The sequence below is a fragment of the Saccopteryx bilineata genome, chromosome 11, assembly GCF_036850765.1.
Source record: "Saccopteryx bilineata isolate mSacBil1 chromosome 11, mSacBil1_pri_phased_curated, whole genome shotgun sequence".
In the NCBI taxonomy this organism is placed as follows: domain Eukaryota; kingdom Metazoa; phylum Chordata; class Mammalia; order Chiroptera; family Emballonuridae; genus Saccopteryx; species Saccopteryx bilineata.
In genome coordinates, this window is record NC_089500.1 from 33,776,123 (window position 1) to 33,804,088 (window position 27,966).

Genomic DNA, 27,966 nt, shown 5'->3' on the forward strand with positions numbered 1-27,966 from the left:
GCGACGCCCCCTAGTGGGCGTGCCGGGTGGATCTCGGTCGGGCGCATGCGGGAGTCTGTCTGACTGCCTCCCCGTTTCCAGCTTCAGAAAAATGCAAAAAAAAAAAAAAAAAAAAGAATAAGAATAAATTTCTGTTGTTTTAAGCCACTAGGAGTGTGGTAATTTGTTATAGTAGCCCTAGAAAACCAATTCAGTATCCATTCTCAATATCCGCCAGCCTGAGCACCCCAATTTTGTTTAAGCTGATTCGTAATTGTCTATTTATTGTTCCTGTTTGCTGTTAGACTACTAGTCTTTGAAAGTAAACTTCTGAATTTTTTCTTTCTCCCTCATACCTAACACTTGGTAGATAGGCTGAAAAGAATAAAGCAAGTGGGTTTTCTTTGTTTGTTTGAATGGTTAAAATAGAAATAGCATAAATCTACATATAATAAAGACATCTTTTTTAAAGTAGTATTGCTTAATATCTTCCAAGTCATTATAACATTTCTTAATCTGCTCTTCACACAAAAAGATTGATCACTTACACACTGATCTTTAAAAGTAAATTCCAGCCTCCTCAGCATGCAATTCAATCTTCACTACCACTGTTAGATTAAAATGTATTGATCTTATTGTATTGAGTAAATTGTTTCAAAATATCTTTCTGATCTTTATGCTGGCTCAAAAAAGGAATTGATTAATACTAGAAAACAATGTTGACACATTAAGCCTGTTAAAAGTTTTAGAAGGTACTTGAACCATTAACACGTTCAAAAATGAGAACTGCAGAAATTAAAAATGAAAGAAAGCACAGGAAAAACTATGCTCTTAAACATTATGTACTTTTTAACTTAAGTTTATTGGGGTAATATTGGTTAATAAGATTATTAATGTTAAATTTAATAGATCTTTAAGAAGATACATTTTAAAGTCATTTCAATTATCTGATCAAAGTTGTCTTGTTATTAAATGTTTCTTTCAGTTTGTATTTCTTTCTAAAATACATATTTATTAAAATATAGATGCTTTGCTAAGTCATTTGAAAAATAAAGCACAGCAGAGCTCTTCATAGCAGGCATCCCCAAACTGCGGCCCCCTGAAGCCATTTATTCGGCCCCCTGCCGCACTTCTGGAAGGGGTACCTCTTTCATTGGTGGTCAATGAGAGGAGCACTGTATGTGGCGGCCCTCCAACGGTCTGAGGGACAGTGAACTGGCCCCCTGTGTAAAAAGTTTGGGGACCCCTGAAGGTATAGTGACTATAAATCCATTTTCTTAAGGCAGGTGCCCTCGTAATTAAACGTGTTTTTTTTTAAGACACAAAGAGCTTTGCTTGGTCAATCTGTTATTTCTGTTAGGTCTACAGCTGGCAGCCACAGTGCAGCACACACACACTATTCTAATTAACCCTGTTTGTGGAAGGTCAGTGCATTTATGACACAACTAACACAGCTACAAAAGGAGACACAGATATACATACTTAATAGTGTTAGTAATTTGCATATAAAATGATCCAATTAAAAGGCTTGGTATGTATTTGAACAAGAGTATAAAGCAGCATAAAAAGCACAATCCACCTCAATCTAAAATTTTATTGAAAGACAGATGGGAAATAATAAGGCATAGTTTCTAACATCATTTGTATATTTCTAAAAATACACAAATGCTTTATCCACAGTGAAAGGGTTTTTTACATTTAATATTTTTATAGGAGAGGTTTTTTTCCTCCAACAACAAATAAGAGTATGACTTTCACAGCTAAAGCTAGACTTTTCAAAGATCCTTTAAAAGAGTGGGGTAAACCTGACCTGTGGTGGCGCAGTGGATAAAGCGTCGACCTGGAATGCTGAGGTCGCCGGTTCAAAACCCTGGGCTTGCCTGGTCAAGGCACATATGGGAGTTGATGCTTCCTGCTCCTCCCTTCTCTCTCTCTCTCTCCTCTCTCTCTCTCTCTCTCTCTCTCTCTCTCTCTCTCTCCCCCTCTCATTCTCTCTCTCTCTCTCTCTCCTGTCTAAAATGAATAAATGAAGTCTTTAAAAAAAATAAATAAATAAAATAAAAGAGTGGGGTAAACTGAGTAGAAAAAAAGAGTGAAACTACCAGAGTGGGGGAGGGGTGGCAGGGCACCATCTTCACAGAGCTGATTTTCATGAAAAGGTCTTTCTAGACAAAGAGTGAGTTAAAAAGTACTCATAAGATATGGACACCTGGGAATCTCCTGTATTAGTAGTTTCCCAGGTCTGCCATAACAATTTAGCAAAAACTGGTTCACGTAAAACAACAGACATTTATTCTGATCACAGTTTAAGAGGCCTAAAGTCGAAAATCAAGGTGTTAGCAAGGAGTTTTCCATGTCGCGTCTCTGGGAAGAAACTGTCCACGCCTTTTTCACATGGCCTTATTCCCTGAATGTGTCCCGCATGAATTTCTTAAGAGAATACCAGGCCCACACTCATCCATTATGACCTCATCTCAACTAGTACATCTGCAAAGACCCCATTTCCAAGTATGGTCATATTCTGAGCTTTCAGGTGGACATGAGTTGTGGCAGAGACTATTCAATCCACCAAAACCCTTCAATCTTTAACTTTTCAAACCTCATATTGTAACTTGTAAGATAAATTTTGCCCCTTAGTCACAATTGCTCAGGATAAATTTTCTTAATTTGTAATATGTCTAAAGTCACAGTACCTCATTACCTCACTTTTTTTTTTTTTTTTTTTTTTGCATTTAACCAATAAATTTGGGGAAGATCTTCAAGGATGGCATAGAATTTTTTGTGCACTCTTTAATGGGTGATCGTCATGATAACCATTCTCTAAATCAGTGGTCCTAGAGCTTGAGTCCGCTTCACAATCACCTGGAGGCTTGTTAAAATACAGATTTGCTGGGCTTCACTCTCAGAGTTTAACATTAGTATTTCTAATAAGCCCCTAGTGATCTTAATGCCACTGCTTAGGGACCACACTTGGAGATTCACTGCCTTCGAGAATCATCTGGTAAGAGTCTCCATTACTCTCATGAAGGAAGGTCTTTCCCCTCATTAGCCAGATCACTGCTTCCACAATTATTGGTACAGGTGAAGAGAAGTAGAATGCACTGCTTAAGAAATATAAGAAGGGGCCCTGGCCGGTTGGCTCAGTGGTAGAGCATCAGCCTGGGGTGCAGAAGTCCTGGGTTCGATTCCTGGCCAGGGCACACAGGAGAAGTGCCCATCTGCTTCTCCACCCCTCCCCCTCTCCTTCCTCTCTGTCTCTCTCTTCCCCTCCCGCAGCGAGGCTCCATTGGAGCAGCGATGGCCCGGGCGCTGGGGATGGCTCCTTGGCCTCTGCCCCAGGCGCTAGAGTGGCTCTGGTCGCAACAGAACGACGCCCCGGAGGGGCAGAGCATCGCCCCCTGGTGGGCAGAGCGTCGCCCCCTGGTGGGCGTGCCGGGTGGATCCTGGTCGGGCGCAAGCGGGAGTCTGTCTGACTGTCTCTCCCCGTTTCCAGCTTCAGAAAAATACCAAAAAAAAAAAAAAAAAAAAAAAAAGAAAGAAATATAAGAAGGAAGATGCCACTTCTAGTGGCACAATATATTGATTATTCTGATTGATGGAGAAGTTTAAAAATAGAATGACATGTCTGATTATACCAAATACCAACCTTTGGCTACCTTGGGGTTCCTGAAAAAGTATAATTCATATTTAAAAATTAGGAAAAGTTTTTTTATATATATTTTTTCTGAATGTAGCTTAGTGTCTCTAAATTTTGGTGGATGTAAGGCAACTTCAGTGAAGAGTGATAAATGTGGTGAAACCAGGGGCATGGTTTACTTTCTTTCATTCAAATAGAAATGCTTAGGGTGTGTGTGTGTGTGTGTGCGTGTGTGTGTGTGTGTGTGTGTTTTAAAAGAAGCTTTTAGCAAAACTTACTGTTGTGATAGTTTTTAAGAAACAGGATTTGAATAAATGAATGTCCTGCAGCAGTAGAGAAATAGTTAATAGCTCCAAACTGGTTTTACAGAAAACACCATAAATATAGCCATATAACTTTACACAGGCTCTAGTGTATGGAAAAAAGGACATGATATTAACATGTTAAAATAAAAGTAATAATAATTTGGAGAATAGAAAGGAAAAAAATATATGTAATTAGCTAACTTTTAAGCTTTCTATAGTTGAACAGTTGTTGTGATATAGCATTACCCATTTTCCTTTGCCCAAGTTTGGGCAGATAAAAGTAATTGCAATAATAAAACATTCCTAAGTCAATTAAAATCACAATATACAAAAATTGCCAATATAAGAAAATTATAACTCAGGATATTGCTATAAGCATCCATTTATAATCTTTTTTTCTCTAACATAATAGGCATGTGCAGCAAAAAATTTAATATTATTTCTATCAGTTATGAGGTCCAATAAGAATGGATTTTTTATGCAGTTAAATAATTGATTTGTTTAGAAATCAAAGCATTTCCAGATATTAATAGCATTGTTAGAAAGCCATTACTCTGGGTAGACTCAACTATAATGTTGAGAAGGCAGCAACATCAAATATATAATTTAAAAGAGAAAACAAGTTTTTGGCAGTCCTTCAAAATTGTAAAGAGTATAATCTTTTACTAGAGTATGTGTTTTAAAATACATGGAAATATATCCCTCGAGGACAGTGCTTTCAATACCAGGGACTTCTATATAGTTCTTAAGGATCCCAAATGATAGTATTTCAAATTTCATCTCAATTTTTTAAAGGATATTAGGAAAAGAGAGTATTTTTATCTTTGAAAGTGATGCTAAAAGTCTGTTACCATCATAGTCAAGTTTGCTGCAGTCTGTGTTTACAAAGTTATTGCTATATCTTAAGGAAAAGAAGAAAATATAATTTTCTCTTCTATAAGACCATTCGCTTCATTATAAAAAGACATACCTTATAACCATCAAATTTATTGTGCAGATTATAATTAGTATTCAATTCAAATAGATCAAAAATATAATACAGAACTTAATATGTTAAACCAAATAATTTTAGATTGCTTTGTTCACTGTCAAAATTTAATAAAAAAACTGTGAAGAGATATTATGACCCAGCAATCCCTCTACTGGGTATATACCCCCAAAACTCAGAAACATTGATACGCAAAGACACATGCAGCCCCATGTTCATTGCAGCATTGTTCACAGTGGCCAGGACATGGAAACAACCAAAAAGCCCATCAACAGATGACTGGATAAAGAAGATGTGGCATATATATATACACTATGGAATACTACTCAGCCATAAGAAATGATGACATCAGATCATTTACAGCAAAATGGTGGGATCTTGATAACATTATACGAAGTGAAATAAGTAAATCAGAAAAAACCAGGAACTGCATTATTCCATACATAAGTGGGACATAAAAGTGAGACTAAGAGACATTGATAAGAGTGTGGTGGGTATGGGGGGAGGGGGGAGAGAGAAAGGGGGAGGGGGAGGGGCACAAAGAAAACTAGATAGAAGGTGACAGAGGACAATCTGACTTTGGGTGATGGGTATGCAACATAATTGAACGACAAGATAACCTGGACATGTTATTTTTGAATATATGTATCCTGATTTATTGATGTCGCCCCATTAAAAAAATAAAAAAAAAATTAAAAAAAGAGATATTATTCAAATTTTAAATTGCTGTTGATTCTCAACTACCATTTAAAAGTAAGATGTGTAATATATTCAGGATATTCAGTGGAATCAGGACTCATCTCAATAAATATCAAAAATATAAATGTGAGCTCATTTCAATTACTTCCAATAACACTATAGTGCATTTACTTTAAAAAGAATTCTAAATAGTAAATATCTTCATGACCTTAGAATTTGTTATATCTTACTCATTATTATATTTTGTTAAATAATATAATGTTTGTTTTGGAATTGTGCTTGTTCAATCACTCAACAATTATTTAGAGTGTGTAGTCATGTTCCTGGCATTGTGTTATACTGTGGATATAAGAAAAATTAAGATATAATCCCTGCTCTTAAGAAGTCTAGTGTCTCTTGAAGTAGATATACGTAAAATAAAAATAATCATAGTGTATTCAATTCTACAATATAGGTGCAAAGAGGTATCTAATGGAGGGAAAATTAGGGAAGGTTTACATACAGGAAGAGGTCAGTTAAAATCACAGTCCAGAAAGACAAGGAGGAGTCAGGTACAGTGGGACTTGGGTGGGGAAGGAAGAAAGGCATTCCAAATAAAGGGGAAATTTTGTGAAGGGTTATGAGTGAAGAAAACAAGCAGGGTGAAATGAAAGAATCTCTGTTGTTTTATTAAGCTGAGCATGGTCTAGTCCATAACTATGAAAAGGAAGTAATATTTTCAAGCACTATATAATTTGTACTTTTCTGTACATACTTCGTGGTTCAGTGCATGTCATGACAAAGAAGATGAGCCACTAATCCCAAGTTATTAGGGAAGAACTGGGTGACACAAGAGAAATAGGAAGTAGTTCAGCTCTAAGAACAACCACGTATATTCAAGACCCCTTGGAAAGTGTCTCTTCTTACTTTTGATTTTAGGAGGAAGCACAGTAAGAAAAAGTGAGAGTGAAACCCTTATTTTCTGTTTAAATTGGACAAAGTCCATTTCAGATTTAAAGGTCTTCATTACTTCAGCCTGGATAGATGAATACACCAAAGAGGGAACTGGCCACTTTCCTTTTGTATCTCTTTTCTAGAAGAACATCAACTAATTCTTTTCAGAGCATTAGATGTGACATTTAGTTCTTACTCCATAATTACACAGTGTGAATGTAACGCTGCATATATATGCATTAAACACAGTTTTTAAATTTCAATTAAAAAATAAAGATTGCATGCATTTAATTTCCATTCAGTAGGTCTAGAATACTGTAATTTTCTATTTTTTTTCACTTATCCACAGAACTTAATTCAAATGCTTACACTTGTTACATTGCAATATAGCAAAGCAATTAAACAACTGTGAGTTTGGCATTTTAAGTAACTTTGAAACAATTAGTTCATTTTCTTTTAGAACTATTTCTAATTACTTTTTTTATAATTTTCCCTAATTATCTCTGCTTTTTTCTTTCTTCATTCTCTCCGCTTTCATAGAGTTTTCTAGGGAAATCAGACTTTATAGCTGTCGTCTATGTAGTATTCTTATAAGAATTAAACCTCACCAGACAGTTTCCCTTCATGGGTGACACTATTGCTATGTTTCAATGGGCAGTACTCTTATTAGCCACCATTAAGGGTTGCCATGTGTAACAAGCACATGCAGTTTGTCATGATCAAAATCTGTCAACAACCTCCATCACAGGTCTTACTCTGGCCACTCCCATGACATCATCTCCTAGTGCTGCCTCCTCTTTCCCTCTGCTCTAGCCTCTCAGTCTCCTGTTTGCCTCAATCTTGACACATACATTTCAGCTTGAGGACATTCATCCTTACTGTTCCTTTGCTTCCTCTACTGTCTGTATGCCTTAGTCTCCAGTTGCATTTAGGTCACTGCTCAAATGTCACCTTATTACAGAGACCGTTCCTGACCTCTGTATAATATAATACTTCTCCTATACCCTGAATGCTCCAGCCACTTTCTCTTCTCTTACTCTGTTTTACTTTTTAACATGAGGTATTATACATTTATTTCACATTTATGTACTGTTTTTCTGCCTCTATTGGAATGTATGTTCCATAAGAGCAGGAACTTTGTTCACAACTCTTTTCCCAACACGTAGAACAGTGCCTGAAATATTGAATGAATCAATGAAACAAAAATAAGCAAACTAAAACTAGCATTTGTGCCTGTGATGACATACTGGTTTGTAACTAGGGACTTTCTTGTTGTTTGTTAATAAAATGGTTGATTCTAACACACTAGCATCCTCCAAGTGAGGTGTTAATTGAATGCATCTTCAAAAGATCAATGGCCACGTTGGAAGCCTGTTCATACAGACTATGAAAGGTAATGACTGAAAAATTGGATTTATATTAATTCCTGAAGAACACTTAAACAGAAAAAAATAAGAGAATAATATTAGGTAGGATGACTAAGAGGGAACATTATAAAGGAGGGGGCATTTAAACTAAAGACTGAGGTGTAGCGCAGAAGAGAGTAGTATCAAATGTTTGAGACAGAGAGAACAACATAGGGTAGATTATGAGTGAAAAAAGGGTCTTTGCATATTCAAGGAAATAAAAGGCTAACAGAATGAAGTGAGAGCCAACTGCCACAAGGTACTTAACTGTTGTTGCAGACAGGCCAAGATTACATTTTGGGTCTTGTATATCACTGATGTGTATTTGCATTCCACACTCAGAGCAACAGAAGGCCACTACAAAGTTTTAAACTTGGGGCAGTGATAAAATGTGACTTATATTTATAAATGGTATTCTGGACTTTCAGGTCCAGACCTGATATAATAGATACACTTTTCCCTATTCCTCCTAAGTTCTAGCTTAAAACTCTTGACTTTATGTACAAAGCAAACACAAGAAGACTGGCATTGGAGAGAAGACTGGCTAGTGACCTTGAGGCCTGAAGAACAATTCAACAGTTAATTCTTTCTCTTCCTTTTTTATTTTGGCCTCAAACATCCCATATTGGGCACTGGAAAAGCCAACAACCTGGAAATGTCAACAAGCACAGACAAAAAAAAAAGCTTCAATAAAAAGCAACACAAGGACATATTTTGGCTGCTATGTGAAGATTATATTAGTTGAGTGGTTAAGACCATTGGTGACTTGGTTATAGGTGATGGCTATGGGTGGCTGTGCAGAGGTGAACACCTGTGGGGTATTGTTTGGAGACAAAACCACTGAACTTGCTGTCATCCTGCATGTGGGCAGGATGGAGAGGCAGGAAGGAAGAGCCCTCAAATGAATGACTTACAAACTCTAAGAATTTGAGTGAGTAATGATTCATTGCTGTGCATGAGGCAGGAAAACTAAAACAGAACTTTTTTGTTGTTGTTCTGAGGGTTGACAAGATAGATTCATCAAGAGAACATGAAAAGAGTCCAGTTTAGTCACAGTGATGATAAAAATAATATCGTCCCAGGCTCAACAGATGGCCTTAATTTCACAGCAAAGGAAAAAAAAAAAGATTCACTGCAGTGTGAGTTAAAAGAAATCTGAGCTAATGTGAGATTAAAATCAGTGTCCAAGGAGCTACTCTGTTGAACAATATAGAATACAAGCAAAGTTAGCACAGAAAGATGTACAGTTAACTGAAGAGTGGTAGACATAAATGTGGTTACCGGGGGCAGTGAATAAAAAACATAATATAGTAGGAACATGAAAATGTTTTCTTTTTAAAAGTTGCATATATTTTTGAGAATAATACATTTGAGCTGTACTGGCTTCTAATTCATCTTCAAAGTAATTTAAAAAAGCTAAAAATCCCTGAATGACAACCAGTGAAATTAAAGAGTTAAAATCACTTGATATTATAATAAATTTTAGGTAAACACAACTAGAACAAAACTAGATAATTTTCTTATTCTTTTAACAATGCAATCATTTGAATTACATATTAAAACATATACTCTCTCTCTCTCCTCTCTCTCTAAAAATTAATAAATAAAATATCAAAAAAAAATTTTAAAAAATGGAACACTGAGGTTGCCGGTTCGAAACCTTGGGCTTGCCCGGTCAAGGCACATATGGGAGTTGATGCTTCCTGCTCCTCCCTCCCCTTCTCTCTCTCTCTCTCTCCTCTCTCTCTAAAAATTAATAAATAAAATATCAAAAAAAAAAATTTTAAAAAACATATATAGATCCCAAATGGCAATTCTTTTTTTTTTTTTTTTAATAAATTTTTATTAATGGTAATGGGATGACATTAATAAATCAGGGTACATATATTCAAAGAAAACATGTCTAGGTTATTTTGTCATCAAATTATGTTGCAAACCCCTCGCCCAAAGTCAGATTGTCCTCCGTCACCCTCTATCTAGTTCTCTGTGCCCCTCCCCCTCCCCCTAACTCTCTCCCTCCCTCCCTCCCATGTCCTCCCTCCCCCCCCACCCTTGGTAACCACCACACTCTTGTCCATGTCTCTTAGTCTCATTTTTATGTTCCACCAATGTATGGAATCATGTAGTTCTTGTTTTTTTCTGATTTGCTTATTTCACTCCTTATAATGTTATCAAGATCCCACCATTTTGCTGTAAATGATCTGATGTCATCATTTCTTATGGCTGAGTAGTATTCCATAGTGTATATGTGCCACATCTTCTTTATCCAGTCTTCTATTGAAGGGCTTTTTGGTTGTTTCCATGTCTTGGCCACTGTGAACAGTGCTGCAATGAACATGGGGCTACATGTGTCTTCACGTATCAATGTTTCTGAGGTTTGGGGGTATATACCCAGTAGAGGGATTGCTGGGTCATAAGGTAGTTCTATTTGCAGTTTTTTGAGGAACCACCATACTTTCCTCCATAATGGTTGTACTACTTTACAGTCCCACCAACAGTGAATGAGGGTTCCTTTTTCTCCACAGCCTCTCCAACATTTGCTATTACCCGTCTTGTTGATAATAGCTAATCTAACAGGAGTGAGGTGGTATCTCATTGTAGTTTTGATTTGCATTTCTCTAATAACTAATGAAGCTGAGCATCTTTTCATATATCTGTTGGCCATTTGTATCTCTTCCTGGGAGAAGTGTCTGTTCATGTCCTCTTCCCATTTTTTTATTGGATTGTTTGTTTGTTTGTTGTTGAGTTTTATGAGTTCTTTGTAAATTTTGGATATTAGGCCCTTATCTGAGCTGTCGTTTGAAAATATCAGTTCCCATATAGTTGGCTGTCTGTTTATTTTGATATCAGTTTCTCTTGCTGAGCAAAAACTTTTAATTCTGATGTAGTCCCATTCATTTATCTTTGCCTTCACTTCTCTTGCCCCAAATGGCAATTCTTAAACTTAAAGGGCACCTAAGAATTTGGTTAGATAATTTTGGAGAATGTATTTAAAAATATGTACACCCACCTGTTCTTCATCCTGATGTGACATAGATACTAAATTGATATCTGGATTTTTTCCTTAAAAACCAGCATCTTGTTACTTTTCTTGGGTGAACAAGAAAGATCCAGTTTAGCATTGTGTTTATATTCCCAAATCATAAAACAATAAGGCAACTAACCAACTCTATACACCTTTTAATGGCTATAGAAGCACTTTTTGCTCCTTAGTCTCTTGGAAAATAGTATGTACGTGGGAAATGCTGACTGCAGAATTTCTGAGAAAACTCTACCGTTAACCTGACTATTCATGCAACCTTCTTGTTTATGCTAACATTAAAGGAAGCAAGTTTCCTGGAATTTTAGACAATTAGCCTAAATCAACTAAGATGGCACAATAGGATAACAGGACAAAGCACACTATTAGCAGCTTTCTGGGGTTGTTTACCTACTTTCTTGGAAAACATACTGAGATTTTTAAGGTAAGAGTGTGATGTGAACCATTTCTTTAATAACATACCAAAGGTGCAGAGGACATTTGAAATCAGATATTACTTTAAATCATTTTGAAAGGTCAAAGTTCATCAAGACAAATTCATTCACTCAATTTCAAATATTGATTCATCTGCCAAATATACCGATCACCAGATCAGGTTCAAAGTTACCCTTTGGGAGACCCCTTTTAAGACCTAACTTTTGAAGTAACTATACTCATTATCATTAGTAATAAAAGCCAGTAGTTGCTATGGATAGTAAAGAATCTTATCTCCTTGGGCTCTAAATAATGTTCAGAGAAGCAAATAAAAAATAATCAGCAAAAGATAAGAAAAAGTATAATAATTAAAGCTAAGTTATAATAAATAAATGAAGTTAGATTAAAAATTAATAGGAATAAATTATAATAAAAGCTGAGATTGGAAAAGAAACAAAAATATTTGGAAATAACAGAATGAAAGGCTTATGCATAGTGTAATTCATAAATTATTAAAAATTGACAAACACTTATTGCATGAAAGTTGAAAGGTGATTAATATGTCTAATGTTAATGCATAAGTTAAGGGACTCAAACTAAGAAGTGACAGTTTGGCCCTGGCCGGTTGGCTCAGTGGTAGAGCATCGGCCTGGCATGCAGAAGTCCTGGGTTCAATTCCCGGCCAGGGCACACAGGAGAAGCACCCATCTGCTTCTCCATCCCTCCCCCTCTCCCTCCTCTCTGTCTCTCTCTTCCCCTCCCGCAGCTGAGGCTCCATTGGAGCAAAGATGGCCCGGGTGCTGGGGAGGGCTACTTGGCCTCTGCCCCAGGCGCTAGAGTGGCTCTGGTCATAACAGAGCGACGCCCCGGAGGGGCAGAGCATTGCTCCCTGGTGGGCAGAGCGTTGCCCCCTGGTGGGCGTGCCGGGTGGATCCCGGTCCAGCGCATGCGGGAGTCTGTCTGACTGTCTCTCCCTGTTTCTAGCTTCAGAAAAATACAAAAAAAAAAAAAAAAAAAAGAAGTGACAGGTTCTAGGACAGAGAGAGAGAGGGGTGCTGAGTTCTAGAGAGCATCTCACTGGGGTCAGGAAGAGTTTTGAAAGAAAAAAAGTGACTGAATTGGATCTAAATTATCAATCAAATATAACAATGGGACAGTATAATCTAAGTAGCACTGGTGATCCAGGTACCTGCAAGGCTAGGGTAAAGGGAGTTAAGAAATTATGTCGTTAGGAAGGGGTCCAGATCTTAAAGGGCTTCGTGAGCTAGACTGAAGCTTTCTAATGTTTTCCTGTAAGCCATGAGGAAATTCTTCCATGGTTGGGTTTAGAGGAAATATTGATATTAGATTTATGTTCTAGAGTGATCCCTCTGGTTGTAGTGTGGACAGAACACAGAAGGGCCATTCAGTTAGAGATTAGAGCTTGTCAGTGCCAGGTGACCATGCTCTGGTGACTATCCTAGGAGTGGGAACAAAGAGAGGAATAATCTGAAGAATCCTCAGGAGGCAAGTCCACAGGAAATGGGTAAGGGGTGCTCTAAATAACATTTGTTCCTAGCTTGGAAGGGTTTTGTTAGAAAGCGGCGCCCCTTATTACGGTGAGGATAAGGAGAGGAAACACTATAGTGTGATAAGTTGCTGAATCATCATCATCATCATCATAATCATCACAATCATTCTAGAGATTTGATAGCAATCCTAAATTCAAATATTAACATTTAAGTAGGCCAAATACTTTCAAACTCACCTCCTGTTTCTCCTCCAAGGCAAAACCGTTTTTGACTGACCAGTTACAGAAAACAAAGATACAATTCCAATTCCATTATGCAGTCCCCCCTATTAGTGATGTTAGAATGCCCATATTAAGGTCTGAAGGTACTTTTGCTCAGGGGTCAGGGTAAGCCCTCAAAAGAACCAGGATGCAAAGCCAGATATTAGCTGTTGTGACTCCTGGCTTGGGACACTTAAAAGACTAACCCAGGCCTACTAGGGGTCTTGGTGTCAGGAAGTTGTGCACAGATATGACCAAATGATGAATATTTCTTTAAACCCCTTGAAATCAAAGCACGTGATTTGATTTCCTTTTTAATCCTTGATACTTTTTCTTTTTAATACTTTATGTTTTAATGCTGAAAGAAACACTTACATTACAAAATGCTCTGCATAATGTTATTGATCTTTTTTTTGTTAGATTGTTTCCCTTGTAAAAGAAAAAGAAACGAATTTAGAGAGGGACAGAACCTGCCTCTCAGAACTGCCTGTTGACCCTTTCCCCTCGCAGCTCTGGTTCCTTGTCTGGGAAGCTCCTTTAATTGAATTACTGGAGCACATGGACCCAGCCAGACTGCAGGTAGACAGAGTTCACCCCTGCCTGCTCAGACAAGGCAGGCCATTTACTTTTCAATCATATATGGTAGGGCAAAAGTAGGTTTAAAGTTGTTCAGATGGAAAATAGTACAATAATTAATAATAATCCAAAAATAAACTCTGTGTTTCACATACTCACAACTGTAAACCTACTTTTGCCCTACCCTGTATGTCCAGCTGCTAAATTCTTAGCAGAGAAATGTATCTAGGGCAGCATGAAGAGTAGGAGATCATTCGTTAGGAGGGGAAAATCAAAGTCTCCACTGAATTATGATCTAAGGATAAACTCCTTAAACCCCAAGAAAACAGTAAGTAAAAGGCTGCCCCAATGTCCAAAAATATTCACTCTTCAATCATTAAAATTTAGCTATGTTTATATGACACTTTATTTTTTTGTGTGTATTTTTCTGAAGCTGGAAACGGGGAGAGACAGTCAGACAGACTCCCGCATGCGCCCGACCGGGATCCACCCAGCACACCCACCAGGGGCGACGCTCTGCCCACCAGGGGGCGATGCTCTGCCCCTCCTGGGCGTCGCTCTGCCGTGACCAGAGCCACTCTAGCGCCTGGGGCAGAGGCCAAGGAGCCATCCCCAGCGCCCGGGCCATCTTTGCTCCATTGGAGCCTTGGCTGCCGGAGGGGAAGAGAGAGACAGAGAGGAAGGTGGGGGGAGGGTGGAGAAGCAAATGGGTGCTTCTTCTATGTGCCCTGGCTGGGAATCGAACCCGGGTCCCCCGCATGCCAGGCCAACGCTCTATGGCTGAGCCAACCGGCCAGGGCCATATATGGCACTCTTTAAATCTTTCATTAAATCTTATTTAGTTTCATTTTTTTTAGATTTACCATCCAAAAAAAGGTTCTGGCTATATGTTAACAGTTTTGTGGCTGTGATTACAATTTGTCTGATGTATCATATATAGGTGCATACTGTACCTGAAATATATTCAAAGTCATATTCTTAAAGCTAAGGCATAATATCCAATAGTCTTCTTCTACACGATCTATTCCAACTTTTATCATCTGAGCTCAGTCCTGTCTTTTTAGAAGTGATTTTCAAATGTTGAGTTTGTCCTCCTGTATCTATAAAGACAGAATTTACGTAAGCAGAAATGTTCTGTTTTCCAATGAAGAAAAAGTGAAAACAACTTATTCAAGGGCAACCATAGGGTACATTTCTAAGAACCCAATGTAGTTTGAAAAATAATAATGGATGTCTTTCATAAACTGGTCTGGATCAAGGCAGCCTGCAATTTTCACTGAGTCATGCCTTCTGCATACAGGTCAGCCCACAGAGAAATTCTCGCCTTGTAAGACTTCTCCCAGGACCTCTTGCAGTGACACGTACAATAGAATGATTCCTTGGTTGGTTGCAGCTCAGAGTAAAGTCCAAAAGAAGATCAATTTTTGCTGTTTAGAACTCTCTTTTTGATAGAGGCAAAAGGAAAATAAAGGCAAGAAGATGACAGGTTGACTGGATCTCCCGGCATAAAAAGTTAGAAATTTCATAATTTAAAAACTGTCATTAGGAGATAAAAATAGGTCCTCTCTGCTTTTGAAATGTGTATATAGATTTCATTTGCTGGTGAGTGACAGGGCCTTATGGTCAAATTTATAAAAGGCAGAAAACAATTTCTATCAAAATATTATAAAAATCTCCAGTCTTTGTGGCAATTGTCTACATTGGTAGCAAATCTTCAACATATGGTAATTTATGTTATAATTATTCCCTATTGTCATTTAAGACAATAGAATAATAACTGATCTATAATCACATGAAAATCACAATAAAATAAGGGTAGGTAATTACTGGGTAACTTCCCCTCAACGTGTTCCTTCCTATTTAACACACATTTTACCCACAAAAAGTCACTTCAACTTTCTTTAAAGGTTTAATGCTGATTTGATATTTATGATAGGTTAAATGTATGAATTGTCTTGAGTTTTGAGATTCTTGGAGAATGGACTTATGTGACTAATTTGTTGTTGGTTTATTTATTAGCATAGAGTTAGTCAAGCAGGAAGTAATGCCTGATTCTAGATCCTTGGCAATCTGAATTAATCTTTGAGACTCATCTCTTCACTTATTATGAAGGCATGATTAATCAAAGTTACAACAATCAATGTTAATCGATAATGTTTATTGAAATCTTTGAGCTGAGTAGGGATGATCCTTGTCTAGTAGGCTATGAGATGGGTAAATAAGGGCTTGCTTACAATATTTAAGAATGTGAAAATGGTGGCTATTTCCAGATTTATACAAACAGGATGTTGTAAGACCCTGGTTATAGTATCACTGACTGGAGCAGAATGCTGAATGGAATGAAGCATGAGTAGTGTAGAGTGCATTTAGCTTGAGTATTGGGATAACTGGACCTAGTTTATAGTACAGATTTCACATTAAATTAAATATAGGATGAATCTATCTAAGTTAGTTAGCATCACTGATCCATGGTTAGAGAGTGAACCCAAGTCTTCAATTAGGATAAATTAAAATTCATCCTTTGGTTAGAGGCCACAAGGAGGGAACATGAGAACATAAGAAGAAATATGTTTTTGCTGCTGGGGGCAGTGAGACCCATGTTTTCTTACTTTGGGTCAGAAAAATAATTTCTGAAAGCATTTAGGCAATCAACAGAAAAGATGCATTTTAAAAATTATTCCTACAGTACGTAGTACAGCGCTGAGCATCTGTAGATTCTTAATGATCTCTGAATACATGCACTGAACATTATACTTTGAGAAAGCTATGCACACTTGGCACCCACTGTCTTCCTGAGAGAGGTGATACAGAAGAAATAGACCCCATAAACAAGTTTCCACAATCTGCCATGGATGCCAATAAAACTATTTTCTTTATCTTTCTTATTATACAGAAGAAAGTGAATTGAACTTCACTAACTTCCACCTATTGTCATTTATAATAAAAATATTTTTAAAACATTTTATTGTTAAGTGTAATTCTGGAAAGCCTAGAGTCAGGCAGAAAACTGAGTCTACCAGGCAGTGGGAAGTTCTGTTCTTCAAACCTGTGTACCGGAAACCTTGTTATACTGCTTAAACAAGGAGGGTGGAATGAAGGTACATGTCTGCCCATTTGAATGTTTTACATGTTACCGTGGAACTAAATTATTGGAGCTATTTTTAAGGTATATAATCTACATTTAAAAATCAACTAATGCATGTTTTGTTGTTGTTAACTGTTGTGGAACCTGGTTGAGTTCACATATAAGGATATAATATCAAAAATATAACAGACATTTTAAAAAGTTTAGCAATTTTCTATGCAGTGGGTATCCTATTAAGAATATAAATTTGGGTTCAAAGCATACCCTTATCCTTTACTGCAACACTATATAGTGGTTCTTCTCTTCCACCCCAAAGAGACTCAAGATAAATTGGGACTTTCAGACTCAAGGCCCACTGGCAAGCCAGATGGCGGGGCTTCTCATGCCACTACCATCTCATCTCCTGCCAATCAAATCACTTTTTGACTGGCTTCCTTGCTCTTACTTAACTATGCCCCTTCCCACTAGCCCACAACAAGTGCTATCGTAAATTTAGTATCCTGCCAAGAACCAATCCATCCCCTCCCTAAGATAGGACTCCACACCTATCCCTCCCACACTTTGAAGACCCAGAACTCTTTTTTCCTAGTAGAGTCAGAGTAATTACCATGGCCAATTTCATGCTCAAGACACTTCATAAATGCACAGGCAAATGCCTAAAATTCCCCAAATAGGTTCGAAAGGTGCTATGAAAAATGGCCATCAATTTCCCAAGTAAACTACCAATGTTAATATAATTATAAATGTATATCTATCCTCTAATTTAATTTTATTCTATATCAACTAAATTTTTGAACTTTCCATAAAAGCAATTGTATAGGAATATATTACAACTGTATTCTTGACTTTCCTTCCAGTTTTGCTTTAAGATAAAAAGACATTCACAAGTATGATTTTGTTTAGTTAGCTGAACACTGCATGATCTTTTTTCAAGGGATAGTACCCTTTGCAACAGTACCTACTTAACATTTTTCAATTGTGTCCATCATCTTCTGGTATAGCAAGAGTTTCTGTTGCCATATAAAATCTGTTCTATTTAATCATAGTCTCAGGACAGAAAATATATGATAAAATTGTAGTATGTTTAAATGAAGCTACACTGGAGTGTAGCGTAATTTACATGAAAAACCGGCAGTCTTGTCCCACATCTGTTATTCCTTGTACCTATAAATGATGCCACTGAATAGTTTCCTTGTGGTCAGTGGCTAGGGCAGGGGTCCCCAAACTACGGCCCGCAGGCCGCATGCGGCCCCCTGAAGCCATTTATCCGGCCCCCGCCGCACTTCCGGAAGGGGCACCTCTTTCACTGGTGGTCAGTGAGAGGAGTATAGTTCTCATTGAAATACTGGTCAGTTTGTTGATTTAAATTTACTTGTTCTTTATTTTAAATATTGGATTTGTTTCTGTTTTGTTCGTTTTTTTTCCTTTAAAATAAGATATGTGCAGTGTGCATAGGGATTTGTTCATAGTTTTTTTTTATAGTCCGGCCCTCCAACGGTCTGAGGGACAGTGAACTGGCCCCCTGTGTAATAAGTTTGGGGACCCCTGGACTAGAGAATACTAATCTGTACAGTCTCAATAAGGAAGTACTCTCATTTCCTCTTTGCACAGTTAATATTTTCCAATAGTCACAAAACTGTTGGTTTTTTATGGGAAAGAATCTATCGTTTTCACACTTGTCACTCTTTGCAATCACCTCTTCTGGTTAACAGCTGTCCCTCAAATTTTATACAAAAAACCCCCTGCTTTCACATCCTTCCATTGTGATTGCTATAGTTCAGGCTAATTTTTTACCGTCTTTCTGATTTCCCAGGTTTTGCCACAAGGTTGAAGAGCACTTTTAGTGCTCTTTTGTGTGTGTGTGTGTGTGTGTGTGTGCACGCGCGCGCTCGCATATGCACAGTATTTGTGTGTTGTTATTTTGTGGGATATGCTGTTGCCTCGATTGCCATACTTTTCAAGTCCAGTACAACAATATATGGCTGAATAAGTAAACATTCATTCAGGGCTTAAGTTCCAGACATTTTGCCTGATGCTTTCATATTCCCTAATTTACTGTGGTGAGCAGGTAGCCACATCACTGGGTAAGTGGTAGTGTTTTAGTTCTTCTTTTGAATGATATTCTCATGCTATTTAACTCCCATAATAGTTACAGGAAGTGTAATACTCTACAAAGTAGATAAGTATTTAGGTTAGTACACACTTCCTAGCCAAGAACAAATGTGACAGGCCAACAATGCTCTATGGACTTTCAGCTGCATTTAGACTTCATGCCATTTTAATGCATATTTGGTCTACTGCTTGCTTAAGCCAACTTCCTTAGATTCCTTTGTTATCACTATGATTTTGAGGGGCAATTATGTATGCCCGTGTGATGGTTTATGACTCTGTATTTCTTGTGCTATTCCTGAGCGTTTGCATTAGCAGAAAGACATATTTCAAAAAAGTTAGATTTGGATTCAGTCTGGATTTGAATCTGGCTCCATCCCTTGGTAGCTAATGGCCTTGGGCATACTTGACCATTCTGAGTTTCATTTTTATTATCTATAACATGGAAATATTGATAAAGTGGTGTCTTAGGATCTAAGAAGGTAACACATGAAAGCTACTTACAACATAAGCAGTCAATAAATGTGGTCAATGTAATCAATAACACAGATTTTAATTTTTGTTATGTCAGACATAAGCAATCAAAAGACCACTCTACTGTTGGAAACAGACCATAATCTCATAGTCAATGCAGATTATAAGATACTTTATGAAATTTCATCAAGGAAGAGCCAGTTGTGAGGAGAAGGAAGGGTTTGCTAAGAAAAAAATCAATGCAAAATGGCTTCATTTATATTTTTAGATGGGAAAAGTGGATTAAATTAATCTGACTTTCCCAAGGCCTGACAGAGCTTCTGTAAACTTCCTAAGGGTAGGGATAGAACTCTCTTCATCTTTATAGGTTTGTACATATATAAAATCTAATGGAAACCACATACTGGATTTAGTAAACAAATGCATATTAGATTTAAATGAATGACTGAATCTCTGGCAAGGTAGAGAACTGAATTACTATTTCTGCGAGGTCACCGGCTTTCATCTCAACCTTGTCATGGTCAGTTCATTCATGGCTAGGGAAGGGGAAGCATTAGAGACAACTACTTCAATTATTAAAGAGGAAGAAAGTGGGAAGAGATATAAACTCACAGAAGGGAGAGTCAAAGTGTTTATAGATTGGAAAGAGGGGTTAAATCTAACCAAGTAAAATTTTAATTAAATATGCCTATATATAGAACAATATATGAATAGTAAAACTGTGGAAAATGTATAAAGATATTAGTTGAATATAAGATAATATAAACATGGTGTGATGTGCTTGGAAAACATTTTTTAAAAATTTAGATTTTATGCTTAATTGTTACATACAGAATTATAAAGTGCTAATTCTACTGTATTCAGTGCTGATTAAATCTTGCAGAGTACTGTGTTGAGTCAATGTCAAACTGACAAATTGGAAAAGATTTCATGGAAAGAATCCAGACTTTTGAGTGGGCTTGAAAACCTTATGGGAGTAGTAAGCATAAAAACAGAAGATATTGAGCCTGGAGAGTACCTGGAGGAGAAATGATGTATGAGGTCGAAAAGCCATCAGGTAGAAAATCAATGAGTTTATCTGTGTGATTCAAGTCCAGAAGAAGGATAAGTGAGTGGAGATGATAAAAAGTTATATATATGAAAAATAAATTTAACTTTAGACGTGGCAGAAAATCAAATGGATTTCATGGAGAAATAGTGAATTTCCCATCACTACACATTGTCAAGGTAAGGCTATAAAGAAGACTCACGTGTCCAATTGATAGGGTTAAAATTGATGACCTTTTATGTATTTTATAGACCTAAGAATCTCAATGAATTTTCTATCATAAAATGAATATACTTTGATAAAAGGCATTCTCAAAAATGTAATCTAATTCACAAAAACACTTGGAAATATGCTAAAGAGGAAAACATTAAACTTAAATAACAAATTATGCATGATTTTTGTTTGCCATTTTCTTTCAGTACTATCACTATAGTGTTTTTATCAAATTATTACATTTAAAAATGCATTTATATTGAACAGTCTGAAGAGCTAAATGTATCAGATCTTGTAGCAATGCTTGGAGATATTGCAGCAAACCAAATATAAAAGAAACATCCAGATATAGATTCTAATATCATTTCTGGAAATGTTATTGAAGCTCTAAATGGGCATACTAAAGTAGAATGAATAACAGAAAACCAAATACACAATTCTGCATACCGTTAAATAATAGTATCAGGGCATATCATACATATTTTTTTAAAGGCTCAGACGTCAGCTAATTTAGTTTCCTTAATTCTGCTCTGCAGCTTGTTGTAGATCCATGCTGAGATTTTCATTAGTACATCATATAAAGAAAAACATGATGCCTGACCTGTGCTGGTGTAATGGATAAAGCATTGACCTGGAATGCTGAGGTCGCTGGTTCAAGCCCCGGGCTTGCCCAGTCAAGGCACAACTGAGAAGCAATCACTATGAATTGATGCTTCCCGCTCTCCCCCCACCCCTCTAAAATCAATAAATCAAATCTTTTAAAAAAATGAGGAAATGTTATGTTTCTCATAATGTGGTTTGCATATTTATGTGCTATTCTCTCTTTTTCTCAACTTCTGTTTGTATATTCATATTTTTAAAATCTTTTTTATTATATGAACTCTGTCAAATTATTTGTGTAATAAAGGGAGAAATAAGTAAGTAAAAATACAGCAATTAGCTATTCCACATTTTTTGGATAGTCTCATTTTTACATATTATTTTAAATAAAGATGATTCATTAAGTGTAAAATTTAAAGTAATTTAATATTTATACACAAGATTTGTATAACTAATTATTCAAAAATCAGAGCAATGTTTATCAGATTTTCCACTTGATTTAGGATTCATAAAACAGAGTGACTACATTGATAAGAGGTTCTGACAACATCTAGCAACAATTAATGTTCTGGTGGTAAACTGTAAAAAAGTAATTTAAATAGAAAAAATACTTTGAAGAAGATATAAAATACATGTCATTCTTTTGTCTTGGGGGTTATATATTGTCACTTAATAAATATTAAGACCACATATTCCAATTCATGGCATTCTTAAATCTCTTTAGTCAGAGGTTTCTATCTTTAAAAGCCCTGCCCTAAATGAAAAAGATATATGCTTATGAACAACAATACAGCTATAGCTAGCAACTAACAAGTCAAGACTGAAGCAGCAAACAATATGACTACTTCCATAGGCCCAAAACAATAGTAGGTCTGTTAACAGAAATGAAATCCCAAGCATGATGACAGCGGTAATCACACCAACTGGGCTGTCTGGAACCTCTTATTCCAGACCTTTCATTAGATTACTTGAAAGGAACTTGCACATGCAGATTGCCTCCAATTTTTCCGAATTTACAAGTCAGTGAACTGCCATTGCTTTTGTAGCTCATACAGTTTCCAGTGGGTATCTAAGGCACCTTTTATTTTTCAGTTTAACTTTGGGAAACTAGAGTTAAACACAGAAGTTAATCCAGAGTAAGAGGCAATAAACTTGTAATTAATTAAGGCAAAAATCAATACCAGTTTTAAGTAACTAACCAGTCATACGATAGAATCTATTTTAGAGGAATTTTAGTCATATAATTGTAAGAGGATATTTAAAATAACCCTCTATCAATTTTATTTGACTTTTATTTCCTGAACTTATGTATATTTCTACAACATGCTATTTGAAAGTGCAATAAACTGCTGGTTTCCCAATAGTTTTTTTCCTTTCCTTCACATTAATAGTATTCACATGGATGCACAGACCCTCAGCAAGTACGACCAATTAAGTTCTACTAATGTAATGCGGAAAGAAGTAATGTGTGCCACTCCACATCTTGCCCTTAAAATAATTGTGTGTGCTTCCCCAATCCCCTTCTCGCTCCTCCAAGCTGATAGGTGGCCAGAATATCTTTAGCCTACAAGTAAACACCACAGGGTGAGGATGGTAGAATCACCACCAGCCCACCAAGACAAGTTGGCTTTCCCTAGACTATTACATGAGAAAGAGAAATAAAACCCCAAAATAAACACTGTACTTCGGGGTCTCTTTGTTATGGTAGCTAAGTCTGTTCTCTAATTTGGAAGCTTAATTGAAAATTTAAATACTTAATCCAGAGAGAATACAGAATACTCTATTTCCATAATGTGTTATATACATATAAGGTACTATCAAATGTTAATTTAAATGAAATTTCTACATATTTGAATATAATAAAAAAATAATATTAACTGTAGTGAAAATATTTAGGACATAGACATATTTATAAAGAATGATCTGAAATATGTAAAAGTGCTTTGAAAAAAATGCCTGGAAGCAAATATGCTAAAACAATACCAGAGTTTAGCTCTGGAATTAGGATCACAGATACTTTTATCTCTTCATCTTCAATACTTTTTCTGTGCTTTCCAATTTACAGAAAAAGAACATTTATTTTTTGGATAATTAATTTGTATGAAAATATGAGTTTTTTGCACAAGTGCTTCTTAGAGCAATTCTTTTTTTTTTTTTAATTTTATTTATTCATTTTTTAGAGATGAGAGAGAGAGACAGAGAGAGAGAGAGAGAGAGAGAGAGAGAGAGAGAGAAGGGGGGAGGAGCTGGAAGCATCAACTCCCATATGTGCCTTGACCAAGCAAGCCCAGGGTTTTGAACCGGCGACCTCAGCATTTCCAGGTCGACACTTTATCCACTGCGCCACCACAGGTCAGGCCACAAGTGCTTCTTATATCACCTCTCTAATAGCGCAAGAGACAGCAACTGCAATGAAACTCCCACCCACATCTTTTAGTGGCATGCGCATTGTTAACTTCCTAATTTAAGTCAACCAAAGCACCTACTAATTTTTTACTTTTGTATTTCTGAAGATATGTAAATAAAGTTTAAAATCCACTGAGGTTAGAAACAATCCCAAAATGTAACCCAGATATAACTAAGGTTTCATGTAGTTCAGGTAATATACACATTTCTCTCTAAATATATGTACAAAATCTGGCAGTCAAAGAAGTAATTAAATAATTAATTCAAGTCTCTTAAGGAAAAAAATCCAGATAGTATTATGTTTTAATTGGTTTAAAACCAATTAAAATAGCATTGTTGCCATTCTCAATGTCCTTTACACGGAGGGGAGTTACTTCCCCAAATCTCCAAAACATCCTTTCTTTTTCTCCCTGGCCTAAGCTCTCCTTGAGAAACCAAACCCGTATCTTTTCTTTTTTTTTAAATTTTTTTTATTTGTTCATTTTAGAGAGGAGAGGGAGAGAAAAAGAGAGAGAGATACAGAGACAGAGACAGAGAGAGGAGAGACAGAGAGAGAAGGGGGGAGGAGCTGGAAGCATCAACTCCCATATGTGCCTTGACCAGCCAAGCCCAGGGTTTCGAACCGGCAATCTCAGCATTTCCAGGTCGACGCTTTATCCACTGCACCACCACAGGTTAGGCCATATCTTTTCTCTTTCATTCATTTCTTCCATTTGCATTCTTCCTTCTTATTCTTAATTAAAAACTAGATATTTATGATGCAATTTTTCCACCTTTTCATCACAAGTCTCATCTATCTCATCTCTTTCCCTTACTTACTATACCTTAAATCCCAAGAAGCAAGCTTCCAATGATAAAAAATTATTTTCATCCATTAATGCTGCTAGTTCTTTTTATTTTTACCTAGATTTAACCTCACTTAGTCCCAGGTATTAAATACTTCATTATTCAATCTCAGCCCTACCAAACTCTCTTTTCCTAGTGCTACTCATTAATTATATTAATCGATCAAAATTCATGGCAAAAAGCTTTATACCCTGTATTATATCAGTTCAACTGATAGTGATTACAGCATGTTTAAAATAATTCTGAGGTTACATCCTTGGTAAAATAGGGTTATGAAATGCCATGAGTAACGCTTATCATAATCACAGGCAAGAATAGTGGTCCAATAGTTTACATTATAGATTCCCAGATACCTCTTATTGGAGTTATATGCATGATCAAATAAAATATTCCTGAGTAATGAGTTTTATGTACATATTTTCCTCAAATTACTTTTGATGCATAATGTGAAAATCCACAAATTTCTTGAAAATCCTAGTCTTTAATATAAACACACTTGTCTACGGCCATACCACCCTGAACGCGCCCGATCTCGTCTAATATAAACACATCCTCTGTATGTATTCTTAGCTTATATTTAGAAAACACAATTCAACCTTTTTATCATATAATAAAGTGTGGCTATTATCCTATTTGCACTTCTTTTTCAATTGCATATAAGAAATATGTATTACCCATTTACTAAAATAAATAAAAACCCATATACCAGTTTACTCTCTTCTCTGTGCTTTATAGCAATGATAGCCTTAATGCTTGTATAAAAGTGTTCAAATACATCAGAGCTAAAATGTTCTCTTTTGTTGAACAGCAAATGATATGGGAGGGAGGGAAGAAAGAGGCTGTGTAGATGCCTTTGTTGAGGTTCAGGTATGAAAATAATGTAAGTCAGGTAGCTGCTTTTCTAATAGCAGAGTGACATTCATAAATGAAAAATAAAGTGTCGGGACAATAAAAGAAAGATGATCTCTCCCTTGCTTCCATGAAGTCAAACTGTGTTTTATGAACTGTCAGAACAACTTGCTAATTACCAACTAAACCAGCCTAAAATTCACATTAATATTATGGCAAAACCAAGCCCTTTTAAATTTTTGAAATGTTGGTTTTTAAAGTACTTCAGGTAAGTGGCTTAAAGTCTAACGTCATACTAATGTTACTATTAACTTAAAATATGAATATCTGATGTATTCTGAAAGTAATGGAATGTATTTGTGGTTTTCTATTAACTCTCTTACTCTTTCCATCTACTATAGCAAGTATGATGATCTACAGAAAGAACATTTATAATTCTGAGACTAAGAATATGAACATCACAAAAAAAGTCACATAATCACCACTCAAAAGCATTTTTAAGAAAATGAAGAAATCTAAGAAAATTCTGTTACCAGTTACCCACCGCATAAGGACATTTCAGCCACCTACTGACTACACTGCATGTACCACGGTGGTCCCATAATGTTTTAACGGAGCTGAAATATTCCTTCTGCCTAGTGAAGCATAGCTGCCGTAAAGTCATGGCACAATGCAAAGCATTACTCACGTGTTTGTGGTGATGCTGGTGTAAATAAACCTATTATGCTACCAATTGTATAAAAGTATATATAATATATTATGTACAGTACATAATATTTAATAATGATAGTAAATGACTATGTTACTGGTTTATGTATTTACTATACTATACTCTTCATCATTCTAGAGTATACTCTCTCTACTTATAAAAAATGTTTGCTGTGACCCAGTGTGCTGTGTTCCACTGTCAGTAGCCTCATACATATTGTATTTACCGTGTCTTGTAATTGCATCATTTTCTTTTGTGCTTGATTTAATCTCATGCTTTGTACAGTAACATGCTGTTGACACTTGTAGCTTAGGAACAATGGGCTATCTCAATGGTTTTTAACCTTTTTACACTTGGGAGACCAGAGAAAATAGGACATCAGGGTGGTTAACTTCTTTGCAGACTGACATGAAATTTCTGGTGGACCAGCACCAGTGAGTGGAACGGCAGTTGAAATACACTGGGCCATATACCAGATTGCCTAGGTGTGTAGTAGGCCAGTGGTCCCCAACCTTTTTTGGGCCACGGACCGGTTTACTGTCAGAAAATATTTTCACAGACTGGCCTTTAGGATGGGACAAATAAATGTATCACGTGACCGAGACAAGCGTCAAGAGTGAGTCTTAGATGGATGTAACAGAGGGAATCTGGTCATTTTTAAAAAATAAAACATCGTTCAGACTTAAATATAAATAAAACAGAAATAATGTAAGTTATTTATTCTTTCTCTGCGGACTGGTACCAAATGGTTCACGGACCACTACTGGTCCGCGGCCTGGGGGTTGGGGACCAGTGTAGTAGTAGGCTACATCATCGAGGTTTAAGTGTACTCTATGATGTTCACATGGCAAGAAAATGGCCTAATAATACATTTCTCACAATGTGTCCCTGTTCTTAAGTGTATGTTGGTATGTTAGATTACAATGCTTATTGAAAATGTAAGACACTATAGGAAGGAAAGCTATGAAGCATATTTATAATATCAGACTCCCTACAAAGGAAGTCATAATTCTCAGAGATTTACTTCAATGCATTTAAATTCTAAAATTTTAGACACTTTGGATGTGATTAATGCATAAATATAAGAAAAAATGGCTATATTACAACACATAGGGGAAAGCTCTGCCGTAAAATTGACAATAATTTGCAACTATAATTCCAGATGACTCTAGTACATAGCTGGGATCCAGTTAAGGGGTTGGCATCAGAAAAAGAAAAAGTATGCTAAAGCTTTTATGAAAAGGAGAAAAAAAAGTAGATTAATTCTAGACTTTGATGAAAATTCATTACTTTAGAAAGTATGTTGTAAACTTATGATTAATTATTAGAAGATTTTAAATAGGATATATAACTTCAGAATCAGAGGGAAAAACAGAAGATAAATTCTTCAATTTTATAAAAAGTAGGAAAGAGGCAAAACAAAACAACAAGAAAATGTAATAAGTATAAAAAATAAATGCAAATTGTTAACCATCACAATAAACATGAACAAACAAATAAAAGGACAAAAATATATCAGGTGAGTTCTAACAAAAAGAAAGCAGTTTTGGACATCTAAATATCAAATCAAATGAAGTGAAATGAAAAGAACTTTAGAGTATACAAATGGAGGTGCTTCATAGAAAAGCAAGGAGAAATGGGGTAACCATAAGAGGGATGACTTATCTCAATACTCTTCTTTCAACAACTGACAGATTAAGTAGAGAGAAACATAACTGAGGATGTCCATATGTCTTGATTTGTCTGATGGTCCCAGTTTATGACTATTCTTACTAAGTAATTATTAATAGCATCCTCTTTCTCACTCAAATGTGTTCCAGTTTGGACCTAAATTATTAGTTATTAAGATTATAGTAGACTTGAGTAATACAATTAATAG

The 27,966-nt window shown here is 36.3% G+C and overlaps 1 protein-coding gene and 1 non-coding gene across 2 annotated transcripts in view; one reads left to right on the top strand and one right to left on the bottom strand.

Moving 5' to 3' along the window:
- The window catches only part of DTNA (dystrobrevin alpha), a 395,762-nt gene that overhangs the window by 323,971 nt on the left and 43,825 nt on the right, over positions 1 to 27,966 (bottom strand). The gene's annotated exons all lie outside the window — the stretch shown is intronic.
- Positions 3,104 to 3,179, top strand: TRNAP-GGG (transfer RNA proline (anticodon GGG)). The gene has a single exon. It is a non-coding gene; the product is annotated as a tRNA-Pro (tRNA).